Source organism: Phyllopteryx taeniolatus, chromosome 12, assembly GCF_024500385.1.
Source record: "Phyllopteryx taeniolatus isolate TA_2022b chromosome 12, UOR_Ptae_1.2, whole genome shotgun sequence".
In the NCBI taxonomy this organism is placed as follows: Eukaryota; Metazoa; Chordata; class Actinopteri; order Syngnathiformes; family Syngnathidae; genus Phyllopteryx; species Phyllopteryx taeniolatus.
In genome coordinates, this window is record NC_084513.1 from 24269280 (window position 1) to 24286030 (window position 16751).

Consider the following 16751-nt stretch of genomic DNA (forward strand, 5'->3'; position numbering starts at 1 on the left):
TTTTTTTGACAAAATGCTCAGTATTTGCCAAACTCCTGTTTATTGTGAAATGAGTTGATTTGAGTTTGTGCTCGCAAGTCAAAGCAAAAATTTGGCCGAATGACGACTTGTATCCCGAGAAACTCGTAAACTGGGTCATCTCAAGGCAACCTCCTCAAGACAACTATAATACAAGTACGGTTGATACACAAGGAGGTGGTTCAATGAAATGCACTCAAAATTATTACTCATAATTACTATTTTCATAGTGTTTTAATTGCACGTAGCTAACTGGAGGAGATATCCCCGCATCCCGGTCACCGGCTCTTCCGCCTCCTTCCCTCAGGTAGGCGCTACCGATCAAAGCAAACTAGAACTAGCAGACATTCCAGCAGCTTCGTCCCTCTTGCCATCAACTTCTTAAACAGCTAACCTACAATTCCATTGCAATATGCTGCCAATTGTTTTGTCTTGAGTTTGTTGTCACATTTCTATCGAGCCAATTATACATTACTCGTGCACTCACTGTGGTCGTCTCGCCCCGCTGCACTATTTGCATAGCTGTTGTTGACCAATACTGGCCACTCATGCCAGAGTAGCATCTGCACCACTTGCACACCGACAGAGGAGTATCTGCAACATTTGCACAATCAACATTGTCCCAGATTATCGCGCTACTCGTCACTTTAAACTGAACGCATTCCTTGAAGTCCAAGTCTCGGCACCCTTTGCACGATGCTCATTGCACCGGACTATTGCAATATTAGTTCTTCAAACTGCTCTAATTGCTAGAGGACTCTGCATCCTTTTGCACAATTGTCGAAAAAAAAAATCAAAAATCAAATATTGTACCAGCATTACCAGATAACTAGCAACCCTTTATTGCTCAGTGACTGTTTTTCTCAATGTCTTTATGTCTCAAAAGTGTTCTCCGGTGTCGTACTAGAGCGGCTCCAACTAGCGGAGACAAATTCCTTGTGTGTTCGTTGGACATACTTGGCAGAATAAAGATGATTCTGATTCTGATATGTTTTCATGGACTTAGTATGGCCTTCAAAGGACTTAAATGGCCCTTTGATGGGGATAAAGTGGAACATGGGTCAAAGCACGCTGTACTTTTGTTCTCATCCTAGTGCGAACGTGTTGGTCTGGAGCCAAAATAAGTAGAGTATGCCTCGCAGATGCTGGCTTTGTGCCTGAACATGAAGCATGTCCTCCTACATGTTCTCCCGCCATGATGTAACCTACACGGTTTCTACAGTGTAGTCTCGTGACTCCACGGTCCATGAATGAGTCGTTGTTGTGTGAAATCATTCGTCATACCACCGATTTCCATCCTGTCATCAAGGTTCCGCCTCAATCCTATCCCTGCTTTACTCAAGACACGTTGACTGTCGTTTTCAGAATTTCCAGCTAGATCCCGACATCGTTCGCGCCATCCGATGCTCTTTTCCTTCGGATCGCTGGCCTTTTCTCTTAATAGTCTTAATAAAACAACTTGTTAAGCTCTAGAAATCATTTAAAATGTATATACATTTCTGCATTCATCTTGAAATCGTGACAGTATCAACTGAATCATCACACCATACAAACAAGTGGCAACTATTCAGAAAGCGCTTACACTGTTAACCACCTACTTTGTAAATGTATACATACAAATACAGTCCCTACAAGTTGGGGCAGTAATATTCAGTGGCTTAAAATATTTCTACATGAGGTACTTTTAGAATTTTCACCGAACTGAGTAGCAGCCAATTTCAGAATGTCATTTAAGTGGTAAGTGGTCGTCAGTACGCCCTCCAGTGGACAAAACGAGCAACAAGTTACTTTTCTTGAAAAAGAGCAGCGAATGTGTTCCGTGTTCTCCTGGGGCCGGATTGGACCCCCTGAAGGGTCAGTTCTGGCCTGTGGGTTGAACGTTGGACACCCCTGCTCTGAAGTTTTATAGAATTGGATAATTTCCTGTGGCACCCCCTGGTGATCTTTCACGGTTCTAGTTATACACACAAATAATCAACATACTGTTCAATGAATACCTTTACAGTGTCTGAGCATGATTAGCTTTATAAATGCAAGTTATTGAGATGCCGTATTATTGGATGCCATGCACGTGCCCGTTTGCCTGTTTTTCCGCTTTGGCCCACAAACATAAACATGTCTGTCACACGTCATGTTTTTTCTGGTATGGAGTCAGGATGAGAGGAAGCATTTAAGCAATGTTGTGCTAATAAAGCGATGAAGGAAATCCCTCGTCAAGTGCATGCAAAACAAAACTAACGTCATGGTTTTCCTCTAGGCAAATGAATGACAAAAGCAATGAGGGAGCCTTTAAAATGTTTCAGAAATATTTAGAAAACAACGTGGGACATTTTATGACCTGCAGCGAGGGTGCCCCCCACCCCCTTATTGATACATAAAGTAAGTGAGTGTGTGTTTTTTAAAAGGATGGAAATACCGTGCCAAGTACACAACGATCGCCTGTTCACTTGTTACATAGCAACGCCCCGTTGTCACGGTAACCAGGGAGCGGCGGAAACACCTCGTGACGCTACCTGCCGAGCGGTTTCCCCCTCCTGGCGTGTGATTGAACATAGGTCTCGCCTCCCGAGCGCCTCATTCATTCGCTCACCGTGACAATTTACCAGCGATTTCCACCGTTTCAACTTGTGATTTGTTATTTGAGGAAACGGCAGCGGCGTGAATAGAAAGAAGTTTGTTATGGCTTCCAAAGTGCCACTGTGCCATGGCACAATGGCTGCCCATTCAGGGGGCAGACGTGAGGTCACGTGTATGGAACGCACCTAGCGTGCAAGGAGTCTGTCACGTTTCTGGCATTTAGGGTAACATTTTATGACTCGCATGCTAGTGCGTACAGATACATTTCATTCAAATGTCTTGTCTTTTTGTCATGTTCTTATCAAAATATTGATTCTGATTTTTGTACAGTATTGATGATGCTAGATAAGTAGATTAAGTTGGTCAGTAAGCATGTAAATAAATAAGTAGGTAGGGTAGGTTCGCTGGGTAAGTAAGCAGGCAGGTAGGCAAGTAAAGTGGATTAAATAAGTCTACACACCCCTGTTTAATGCCATTTTTTGGTGGGGTTTAAAAAAATGAGACAAAGATCCAGTGAGTCATTACAAACCTTTTCCCACTTATAATTTGATCCCCATTCAGCATAACTCAATTAGAAAATCTTTAAGAGAGGGGAAATGAAAACATGAACAACTGAGAATGTAGTCGCATAAGTGTGCGCGCCTTGTTGGAACTCGTGCTGTGGCTGTGTTCAGAACTCAACAATCACATTCGAACCGCCACTATTGAAAGTGGTGCGTCTGATTATAACCCCAAAGACATTTGGTTTTGCTGTTCTAGTAGGCTTTCCCTGACATTTGCCGCTTGCTTTCTACCAGAAGCCAGAAGGATTTGTGCTAACACCAACTGCTATTTGGACCTGTTCATAATTCGCTTGACCTTGACCGAGGTCAAGCGAATGTAAAATACTACATGTAGAAATAAATAGATTTTTGGTGTCCACATTTAACATCCCTTAACAACCCACCATCTGTAACGGATGTCCTGCGATTCAAACCCATGAAATGGTAGAATCATTTTTAGTGCAACAAAAGTAACGATATTAGCACTGAGGGCATTTGAACATGTGCTGCCTCGTCCATAAACCTCGTCCACATTCATACACAAACACGTGCCAGACACTCCTAAAAATAAGCAAAGCCCCGAGTCGTCTGCTGTGTTTAATACACGCGTGTGCGCGTGTCTTTGCCACACTGCTTCCAGATGTCCATCGTTTTATAACATGTCACACAAACACGGCGTTTAAAATGGACTCATTACCGCTAATTGTGAAGAGTAATAAGTACAGTAGGTAAGTACGCCCACCGTGCCGCCAATGTTAATAAATATTATTAATAATAATAATAAGAATATTATGACGAATATGAAACGAATCCTGCTCGGACGGTGTCGATCAAGGCCTCGCCTACAAAGTCCCGCAGAAGGTCACGGTTCATCCATCATCTGTCAGATGGCGACAACTCTCTTCTCGCCGTCTGCCTTCTTTCCCTTGCGCCGTGTCTGTGCGAACAGAGGCGCGTCTGTTCCACACCATCTTCACCCTGTCTTCTCCTGTCTGTTTGCTGGCGGCCCACTTCACCAACCCGCCTCCCCTCATATTTGGAGACATCCCAGGGCAGTGACCCGAAGACACCCAATGAGCTAACAGCAAAGGCACCGGGACATCACAAATGCATAAAGGGCGCGTGAAAACTGCTATCAAACATTTAACCCACAAATGCCCCAAAAGGGGTACAATTCAACTCCAATTTTCAGGAAAACTACGAAAAGGAAAACTTTACGAAAAGGGCAATGCATTTGGGACCCAGGCGTTCTAAATGCAACTAAATTAAACTCTTAATGCTACCACGATCACATCACAACTATAGAACCATCAATAACACACAAAAAAAACACACAATATAACAGCATACAGCTTTACAATGCACATCATCTGGAGCACATCACAATTAACATTCATTTAACAGCATGACACAAACGTAAAGCAATTAATTGAATTACACCATACTTACCAGAGACTCTAATTAAATGCATCAGTGTGTCCAGATCAGTACTGTTTTGCCAATAGAAATGGCCCGGAACAAGTTTTGCTCTGACCAACCAATCAGAGGACAGAAAAATGCTGACATCACTAAGTGCCAGTTGGCTCTGTAAGGACACATTTGAAATCTGATTGGTCAAAGAAACAACAACCAGTACTGCTGATTCTGAAGGCCCTGGACAGATTCGAATGGCATAGCAACAAATAGAGCCTGACATTTGATTGGACAAAAACACATCAAAACGCAACCAAAACTTCAATATCCCAAATGATTTTGAGCCAGCAGATGCAAACTAGCATGTATAGCTCAGAGGTTGTCAAAGTGTGGTACGAGCGTCACAGGTGGTACGCGAAAGAATCACTGAATAACAATACAAATACAGTCAAAGAAATTGGAAGCAAGTTTGTCGCTATGCAAACAGACGATTCAAACTTTTTTGTTTTACTTTTCATGGAAGAGATTTTATTATTTTTTTAAATAAATTGTTTTGTTTTTTAACTCTCAAGTAAATTCCTAAACATTTTTTAAGTACAGTTCAGTTTGTTTTTTTTATTTTTAATTTAAGTACAGGACAATAGAACACTACAGTTCAAAACATTTTAATGGAATAATTATTTTAAGTATATTTAAGTAATTATTTTCCTATATCTAAGCACAGTGTTACTGTCCAAACTGTTGCATAATGTAACAAATAATAATAATAATAATAAATGATATATGATATGTGTAGCCGAAATACCTTTCAGCATTTTGGATGAACACTTAAGCCAACTACATTACTGTACTTTTAATGTCAGCCATAATGGTGGTACTTTGAGAGCTACGTATTTTTTGAGGTGGTATTCGGTGTAAAAAAAGTTTTACTAGAAGCACTGGTGTAGCTGATAGTCTAATGGCTAATGGGTCAGCAAGCAAACAACAACACTTTCCGGCTGCTTCTTTTCCAGGCGTCGTCAAAGAGTGTTTTATTTCTTTTAGTGTCATTTTACGAGACATCGCTTGACTCTTTTTACACCTGTATGACCGTTAAGAATGCTCACATGTGACTTAAGATGTCGTTTTTAAGATGGCTGTATTTTGAGCACGCACGCGCACTTCCACGCAGGCGTAGACACACACGGTGCCACAGCTGTGCAGCTAAATGACCCAAAGTATTTACCTCTGCCTCTCTCCTTTACACAAACATAATAATTCTCTTGGGGCCCTTTTGTCCCACGGACAGCTACACTACTTTGCAGTATAATGTGTGCAGGAGCACTGTTTGCATGCACGGGCACACACACACACACACACACTGCATTGAAAAGGCTTCCTGTTGTGCACAGGGGTCAGCAATGCTAAGGCTAGCATCTTTCATGCAGCTAGGAGCCAGGTTTCGGCTTCTGGGGAAAAGTGAGATTCAGGGATTAAAGGTTGAGAATAATAAAGGTTAAAAAAAAATGTTGTTGTTTTTTTTTTTTAAACGTGCATCTTCAAAGTGTGAAACCAACAACATTTAAGAAATGTCTTCTTTAGATGTCATTGCATAGCATAGAATCACATGCATAATAAATAATGTGAAGAATCCCCCTTTTGAAAAACAACTGAGCGCGAATAAGAGTATTATCTGGTTTTCATAAGGAAGCCATAATAATAATAATAATCCCATAAAACGATGTACGTATGTTTCTCAAAGTGTGGTTTGTGGGCCATTTGTGGGCCCTGAGAAACCCCAAAGTGGTGCATCATTTGTAGGTTGAAATTTGCCATACCCCTCTCAAACTTGCGACTCTTCAATTCAACTGTACTGCACAACATACAAATGTTGTGTGTCTACAAAAGAATGCTCATAAAATTGTGAGTTCAATACATTCGTATTTAACTGATAACTGAATTCGATGGTATTGCACGTAATAGACAATTTTTGTCACTTGGACAGTTGCAATAAAATCAAGTTAACCTAATCTAAGGTTTTAAGTAACATTTTAGTAAATTACAGGTGAGTGGGCAGCACAGTGGTTAGAAACTCTGCCACGCAGTGCTGACGTTCGGGGATTGGAATCTCAGACTTCATGCATGAAGTTTGCATGTTCTGCCCGTGCTAGCTTGCCTCTGCTTCTCTTGCCAAAAGTCAACTCATCTGCGAACCTAATGACAACAATTTAAATGGATGGATGGATGTACAAGTGCAAAAACTAAGTTAAATATATAGTTGGTGGGATTACTAAAACCTATAGCAAACCTTCCATTTACCGGTAATATTTTCAGTTGCACTGCAATCATTACCATTGACATCCTTTTGACAGGGACCAAAACCTCGTGGACTTTGCCCCGTTCTGGTTCAGGATGTGGACTCTTGTTCAACTTTCGAAGCAGATTTTTCTTGGTATTTCGGTTGAAACTCTGATTCGTTCAACGGCGGAAGCATCTCTGTACAGATGATACTCACATTGTCTCGTAAAGATGTGCCTCATCGATCCATGAATTCAATTCAACCTGAAACCTCTGACAATTCCACCCAGCTCACTTTTTCAATGAAATCGTTCTCACTGAGCAGAACCGTACGGCGGTTGCACGATGGTACATTCCAGTGAGTGTATCAAAGCGGCGTGCCGGTGAGCGCACAGCAAAGCAATTGAGGAAGTGTTTGCTCGGCACTCTCTTCTCACCAAACTGCTTGCTCTTGCCCCCATGGCGGACATGTGACAGTTTGGCTTCAGCTTCCTGCGCGCTCACTAAACATTTCAATGCATATTTGTTTTGCATTAAGTCGTACGCACATACGCACATGTGGCGCACACAGCAGATCCCAAAAGGCCGGGGACAGAGTACGCAAATTTGAGAGGGTTGCTCTGGAACATAATGATGTGCAACAGTCACTCTACATGCTAACTGTAGCTCCTCATAAGGCAAGGAAGCATATCTGGTAAGCTAAACTGGGGTCAAAAGGGATGCCACATGGCTCACTATAAAGGCCATGCGATTTCTACCAGTCAGTCCGATAATATCATTGTCTGACTTATCATTGAAAGAACAAAAGCAAACGATCCATCCATCTACTTCTACACCGCTTGTCACACAGCTACGCAGCGTACGGCCCGCGGGCCACATCCGGCATATCCACAGTCTCTGACCGGCCCTCGCAACCTTTATGAAGTAAAAATAAAACAAAGTATACACTGCTTTTATTTTGATGTGAACGTGTGTCGACAATGCAAGTGAACAAGAGCAGCGACCAAGACCGAACTTATAAATTCTGTCGCTGTATTTAGTGACTTTTCCGACCATTTGCACAGTTACTAAAAAAAATTATTCTAAAAAACATATAGGAAAAACGGCACCTGCGGTCCTCATGTTAGCAACATTCTTTTCTTTTTTTTTCTTTTTTTGCAATGTGGAGGGAAGAAAGGAATTTGCCCAGGTAATGATTTGGGAGTCCTAACTAAGAACGGCTAATATGAGTTATGACGAGTTGCTCATAATTTCAGCACACTTTAAAAATATTGAAACAATTATGGACACTGACATGTTATTTTGGGTGAATGTTAAATAGTGATATAGTAATGTTAACATGTGTAACTATGTCAATTTAATATGAAGGATTATTTTTTTTTTTTAACAGTTTTAATTTTTATTTCATAAAATATACCATAGTAGCATCTTATTAAAATATGGCAATTTATAAAAAACAGTAAGAAAATGATTTCAAAGTAAAATCTCATCATTATAAAACATAGCTGTTGAAAAAAAAGTGTAATTAGATTTTTGTGTCAAAATGAATGTACATTTTGCAAGAAATAATACATGAGGAAACTTAGTATTATAGAGAAAAACACAAAAAAAGTAAATTTCTAACATAAATGCAAAGACAAATATTTTGTCATTTAGGGGGATAATGGGAAAACAATCTTAATGTTTGGAAAAACAAAACAAAGAACTTGTTGAATACATGTTCTTTATTGAGACGCAATAGTGCCACACAAAAAAGAACACAATGTGACATAACTGACTGTTTAAAATGTATATTTTTGGTTTACAAAATATAAAATATACTGTATATAGTAATACTACAATTTTTCTTTGTGGAAAAAAATGGAGACACTGTACATGCTTTCATTGGATGCGATATAAAAACTGTAAGTGAAGAATATGCGGAAATCAATTTTACAAACACAACAATCTTATGCGTTCTTGTGCAAACATCCAATTAACACGTGAATTGATTTCGAATAGGAATTAGACCTGAAATTGAAAATACAAGACTACACAAAAGCAGGGCATGGCTTACCTTTGAGGGTCAGGTGCAAACGTGAAATAATCACAGCAGGGGGACTCAGAGAGAGAGAGAGTGGGGGAGTAAAAAGCTGCAAAATCGGGATGGACGAGCCCTCCTGTGGCGCATGTGCTCATAACAGATGACCACCTTTGTGGACACACTTTATATGCACTGCAGGGTGGGGCCACACGGGGTGGGCAGCCCAGTCAGACCCTGCTCGGAAGAACAGGAGGGAGGGTTAGGAGGCTACCAAAAAAACAAAAAAAAAAAACTATTCCACAATTTATAGTGGCACACAAACATATTTGTCGGCTGAGCACGCACAAAGATAATAAAGAATAAAGAGTCCTTTTGTGGCCCGCTTAAAGTGATCTAATGCACTGAATGCATTAAAATGAGCCACAGTGGAGGCATTGTTAGGGTTTCACCTGTTCTGGCTAACGTCGAAGGAAAACCCAAACAGACGACAAGCAAGCGTGTGTCCTGGCGTACTGTGTGTATATACTCGGAGGAGTTTGAAAATGAAATCGAATTAAAGAATCCGATGTTGCGATGTGACGTGATGTGTTATTGTAATTAAGGCACAGACACGTGGGACCCGAAAAAATAGTCGTAAATCCCAGATTGCTGTGCTTCAACGAGAAATAATTAATACTGTATGTAAGTGGAAGAATATAAATATCATTTTAGTGGTGCCTTAAGGTTGTATCATTGAAAAAATGGGGCATGCAACCTCACAAGACCTCAGTTCAGTGAGCATCAAGGGTGCTTTTTTTCCTGAAAAATTGCAGAAATTCTCTCAAGCTCATCGTTACATTTTGCTGGTGTATTTGGATTTTTCTTTGGCTTTTTCACTTTTCTGTCTGTCTTTTTCTCACAAAACCCAGCTCACTTAAAACTGATATATCACCAGATTCGTAGCTACCTACCTACCTGCCAGTGACGTGCGATGAGGTTCATGATTGGTGAGGCACTGACTACGTCACGTGACTGACAATCACGTGACGTCTGAAGCTCTATGAAGCTCAACTCAACACTGCCACATGCTTTTTGTGGCAGCGTACATCCCAGACTCCACTGTGCACTTTTAGTGGCTTTTCTGGTCGATAAGAAAGACTAAATGTCACACACGTTCATGACAGTTGGTTAAACGTCAGTAAGTGCGGTACACGTGTGATCAAACGTATATTATTGGCGATGTAATGAGGAAACACCAATGTCTCTTGTGCGAAGCCACGGTCCAATCACAGCCTGCCTGAATGGATGTGCGCGCGGTCTCTTGAAGCATCATGGGAGCGATGACTCAACGTGACTCGTAACTGCGCTTTCTATGCATTTGAAGAGGAAATATGTAAATTCAGCTATTTTAATGATGACATCATTGAATGAAATTGGAATGAAAAAGAAAATCAATGTAAAGCACGGACCATAGAACTAAAATGGAACAATTTAATGTAATCATCAGGTTTTTTTTTAACTATTCACATGCATTGGAACTGAAAGACCACCAGGGGGCAGTGAGGCTCTGCCTCACTTGCCTACCCTGACCGCACGTCACTGCTACCTACCTACTAACTGTGTATATGTTTTGCTTTTTCACCTTTATATTTCAAAAGTTGCAAAAACACAGTGTAGACTTAAAACACTAGCCCTCGGTTTAGCACGCATCATCAGGTTATTTAATCACTGCATGTTTCTTTTCCAGAATTTTCTGGAAATGTTCTCGTATTTGAACTGAAGTCACATGGGGAATTTGGGCATAATTCAGGAAACCCTGGTTAAGGTAGCAACTGAATAACTGCACGTGTTGCTTTTTCTTTTCACACAAAAAAATGAGGTCGCACAACATCAATGTAACTTATAAGACCTCAGTTCAGCTGACAAAGAGACAACTCTTTTTCTTTGGCTTTCTCTAGGGATGCACCAAGACCACTTTTTTTTCAGTTAGAGTACAAATACTTACACATAAGTACTCACCAAATCAGAGTAGCAGTATTTGATAATGCCATTAAGTCTGACAATTGTGAACACTCAACTATCACACTGTTTAGGTTAGCCACTTGACATGACTGACATTCTAACATCCAACTGCATGTTTTTCTAATACGTAGTTTAGCTGCACATTCGTTGTGTAAAGAAAAAGAATTTCGAAAGAGAAGAAGAAGAAAGATATAGGTGGACTAGCGCAGTAGCATTTGGGAAGACTAACCAACATGACATAACATGACACAACCAACAACTAACTAATATGACCAGTGACCAGTAAGCTAACCTATCATTAGCTGCTGGCTATCGCCGCTAGTTAGCTACCTGCTAACTGCTAGCTAGTTACTGTATGTGACGTTATAATGCTTGTCAAGCTATATATATATATATATATATTGAAATTCATCATTAATCTTTAGTTTTTACAATGCCATTTTTTTGCATGCTAAGATCCATAAGCGATCAATTCATTGTTCATTTTTAAATATACATTTTTAATACATTTATGTTTTTTCCTGAAACTGTGTGGTTACACCGATATATCTTGATTTTACTATTTTATCAAATACACAAGCCTTTAACAATGTTAATATTTGTTTATCTTAAATTGAATTTGAATTCAATATTTATGTTGAATGCCTACATTTAGTCGAAACATAGTTGGTTGTCGTCCACCCCCCCCCCCCCCCTCCCCCCACCACCACCATGTGACTAACATTCCTATGGGTGTGTCCGTCACTCTGGGAAGAACAACGCGGGTGCCCTCACACCTGTCATAGTAAAAGTGTGAAGAGCGTAGTTAGCGGCGGCGGCCCTAAAAAGAAATCTTCCTTCCTCAGAGCGTTTCTGTGACGACAGACGTTTTTTTTTCCAGGGCACTTTTTCTTGTTTAGTTTTTGAGGCCTATCACTGGCCCAGCCACCCACCGTTACTACTCATGGTAATTCGTTGTGTGCAATTTACAGCACTGAGCAGCACACCTCCCTCATCATCTCATTTGTTTAGCGGCCATTAATCCGGCGAGTCAAGGCTAAAATGGAAGCCGGTATGGGTGTGTGCGGTTTTGAAAGTGACACGCCGGTGCAAAAGGGTGGATGTCCTGTTCCGTCTGCAACAGCCAAGTGTCATGTTAGTCAGTTGACTGGCTTTTAGCGAAGAACTTTGCACTGTCAGCCTTTTGTTAGCGCGCCATCACATCGCGCCATTTGCGACGCAGCCGTCATTCCGGTCCGGACAACGTGTCAATAAAAACTGTCATGACCATAAAAAATGTTTTCTGGGGATTGATATGATATGTTGTGATGTTTTGGCAATCATGAAATAAAATAATTTTTGCATTTTTTTTTATGACCAAAAAAACAAAAAAAACAAAAAAAACCTTCTGGAGATACACTATGTGCTTTCATTTCCAACTAAAACACCAATAAAAAAAATACTGTTTTGATTTTGTTTTTGTTCTGGGGATTTTTGGCCACAAGTTGAGGGATTTTGGATAAAATGTGGAAAAATATTTGGAGAAAAAAAAAGAACCTTGCTTTTGTTTTTCATTGTTGTTCTTCTTTCCAACTTGTCCACTGCATCTCAGAATTCTTGAGAAATGTTCTACAAGAATATCAGTTTGGTTTAGTTTTAGTTGTCTTTTCGGGGCGGCTTGACAGCCTCGCTCAGCATTTCCGCCAAATGTTTGAAATTGAGGTTGATAACAAAGTCTGGAAGTGCACTGAAGAAGTTACATGCTGTGAAATCGGGTGGCGAGTTACGAAGAGTTCACTGAAGGGACTGAATCGTGGGACCAGCTACGACCGTGCAGCAGCCACCCGTATGTAGCCGTACGGCCAATCAGGCTTCATTAACGAAACAGGAAGAGAATTGAAGCACAAGGATAAACACACACAGCTCGTTACCTTCTGCCTATCGTGTACCTTTCACACTACGCCGCCAAGTGTGTGTGTGTGCGTGAGAGAGTTTCTTGGGCCTTCATTGTTTTTTTTTTCTCCTATGCATTCGTAATGCAACGTGTTTGTGGCACAGTCACCTCTGGAGATGAAAACTATTTTATTGTCGCCGGGCAGAAAGAAATGAGAAGGGCACATCGCAGCATATTATAGCACTCGACATCATCCAGCAAGTGCATTCCACATTTTTTCCTGTTACATTTCTATCTGTTGCTACCGGCCACCAGCTTCCACGCGCTATTTTGCGTGACCTCTGCTATTCAAGCTGAAACGCATGATTTGTGCGCTAAACGCACACACCATATAACGGCAACGGGGTCCCGGCAACTGTGGTTGCTTTTCGAAACATTTGCATTTTACATTCGCGAAGACGGAGGGACAATCGGACCGTCGCCGTAGCAACAAATCGGTAATTGTACGCGCACTCCCATTTTCAGATGATTTTACGACATCGGAGTCCCCGCATTCCTGGCTTGGTCCCCGTTCGCAACGTTGGAATTTGTAGTGTGAACGGGAGTAAACACGACAAAGTGGCCTGCAGGGACAAAGCGCTTTGGAATTTCGCTCATGCAGGAAAGGCGCCTCACTTGCATGCAAATTCTTCAGAATTGTCACTGCATAAACTACACATGACCTGGGTTCATATGTACAGTATGATGATAACATATTAACATATTAGTTTCAGGGACAGGAGGTGCAGGCAAACGTCGATTCTGTAAACAAACACAGCGCAGCTCAGCCTGTGGCACGCAAACGTCATGGATAGCGACATCACTCATTTAAACTTAGCAGGTGGGCTGACGTTGGGCAAGAGGCGAGGTACACCCTGAACTGGACAGCAGCCAATCGGAGGGCACATATAGACAAACAACCGTTAACACTCACATTCGCGTCTATGGACAATTTCGAGTCTTCAGTGAAACTAACATGTTTTGTTTTTGGATTGCGGGCGGAAACGGGAGCCACCGGAGAAAGTCCACACAGGCCCGGATTCGAGCCCGCAACCTCAAAACTGTGAGGCGGATGTGCTAACCATTTGATCTCCGTGTCGCCTCGCATGAAATAGTGAAAATCAAAAGAAACTTCCAGGAGCTTTTAAACATCCTCCCCAGATTATGTTTTTTTTTTTTTTTTTTTAAAGCATAATCATTCGGACTGTTTGTAGGGTGTCAAACTCATTTTTTGTCGCAGGCCACATTGAAGTTACGCTTTTCCTCAGAGGGCTGTTATGACTATGAAAACATAACTGTTTAATCGCCTCATAATATTACATATACTGCACACAACAAGTTCGTGGATAACTAGTTTTCAAATCAGAAGTCCAGAATAATAGTTTGTTCAGTTATTGTTTGGGTTATGGTAAAAAAGGTGTTTGGTTAAAAAAAAAAATATTGTACTGTTATTTATTATATATGGCAATTCAAAATGTTCAAAATGTTTGTACAGATTTTAGTAAAATCGTAGAAGTTGATCCACATGAGTTGCTTTCGCGGCCCACATAAAATAATGTGGCAGGCCAGATCTGCCCCCCCGGGCCTTGAGTTTGAGACCCGTGGTTTAGGAAACTACTGTTGTACTTGTCGGGACTGTTCGTTTCCTAAAAAGAAGACGAAGAAGATGTTACACTTTACAAAAAAAGAGGATTTAAAAGAGTGTTGTTGTTGTTTTTATTTTACTGAAATGTACTACACTGTACATGATTTTGTTTATTTCAGAATCTTTAATTTATTGCAGTTGCATTTCAAAGGTCATTGAATCAGATTATACAGAAGATAGGCACTTTCATGTTGTATGGATGTGAAGTGGACCGAAAACCGAGCAAAATAACCGAACACGGGTTTTTTGACGTACCCTTTGACCCCACAAGTATACATACATCGTGTGTGTGTGTGTGTGTGTGTCTGTGTGTAGCTTGTCACTATTTGGACTTTTACAATTCTGAACTTTTTACCCCGCTGGCCGCAACAGTGGCCTTCCCTCTCTGACCCCGGGGTCACCCTGAACCAACCGACAGGAACAATGGAGGGCACTAAAAGGAAGGAATCGCCAAAGCAGGACCAGGATGGCTAGCGCTAAAGAACTTGAATCGTCTTCTTTTTCAGACAGTTGGAAGGAGAAGGTCTTGTTGAAATCTGACACGGGGCAGTAATCCACGAACATGACAGGATCGGGTCAAAACTGTGTATTGATGTTATATTAGAAATCCCTCCCCAAAAATCACCAAAGGTGTCTTTGTGGCTGGCTGTCCTCGTGTAATATATTCCATTAGGGGAAGAAAAAAAAAAATCCCAAAATCAAATAACAATAATGATATTTATCATATTTATCTATGTGAAGACACTGATCACGTTAAAGATTTCCCACAATAGAGATCAGTAAGCCACACTTTGTTTATTTATATTTTATTCTAGGAAATTCCAATGTCCCATCACAAGTGAGCAATTTTTACAAGGGTCCTGCCTGTGCGCACCATGTTGGTGACCCCTGCTCTTGGCTTTAGGGATCCTATTCTTCTCCATCTGGAATCCAGTCTTGGCACACTTGGATGGACAATGTGATTGCACAAGTGTGCACACCCTTTTATAACTCAGACTTGGCTGTGTTTAGAAGTAACCAATCACATTCCAACTCATGGTAAATGGAGTCCGCACACACCTGCCACCATTTCAAGTGCCTCTGCTTAACCACAAATAAAATGCAGTTGTTCAAGTAGGCTTTTTTCTGACATGTCACTGACGTCATGGCTCATTTGGGATTGCTTGACATAATAAGCGCAATCCCTCGTGATTAGCCGCTAAAATCAACGACATGCGAGGTCGTGAGCTCCTCCTCCGCATGTCGGTTTCGGGCAAGACTTCACACGGGAGCGTCGCGGCATACATGCACACAAGCTTACACATGCCTCTCGTGCATGCCGCTCTCTCCGTTCACACGGAGCCAGTACCCACAATCCTTTGCTTCCATCAACAGACTGAAACATTCCAGTCTCGCGGTCGCCCGCCGGTGACGTCACCGCTCACCGTTCGGAGCAAGACACGAGGGGGTCTTTCGTGTGACGGGAAAAAGTCTGGGGTGTTTAACAACCGTAAATTATATTTCGGGGCAAAAACTGCTCATCAGACCAGACACTCGTTCGGTACACCTGTACAATTGCATGTAAACAATTTCATGGAAAATTCGGCCTTTTCGAACAGAACATTGCTCATGTTTGATTGACAATATTAATGCCAGTGCTCATGTTTGTTATTTTATTTCATGCTTAAATAATATTCTCAATTTCATTTAATTTATCCATCCACTTTCATAAATATATATATATATCTATATATCTAGAATTTGTTCACTTTATTTTATTCATTTATTTTTTTTTGGGGGGGGGGGGGGGGGGGGGTGGATTTGCACATTGCAAAAAGTACAAACATACCGGAGTCGCGTCGTTAAAGTACGGCGGTCCGAAAGGGTCCCAAAGTTCAACCCTGGATTAGTGGACCCAGAGAGTTCCACGTACCTTTTGTGTTTTTGATCACCAAAATTGATATTACTGTACTACGTGATTTATTTGAATGTGTTGGGGTCCCACGCGGCGGATAACCCTAAACCACTGGCACATATCACAGGTATGTTCAGAAGCGCCAACCGCGCTCGCCGTCCTCCTGTGCTGCATTCGCAACTTGTCAACATGACACTTCCATACAGATAGTGAGACACGCTGTCTGTAGACACCTGACATGTTTGACGGATGCTTCATTTTAAGCGTGTGGGAGAAACGACGTTGACATGACACGTTAGATTTGGAGCAGGCATGAAAAAGTCATTAATCCGGCCCTGCCTCACCCCAAAGAAAGAAAAAAAAACATGTTGAGGCATTCATTCAAAAATCAGAAAAGTCATCAAAATGTCATTAGTTATATTACTAAGTAGTAAAAGTAATTGAAATAG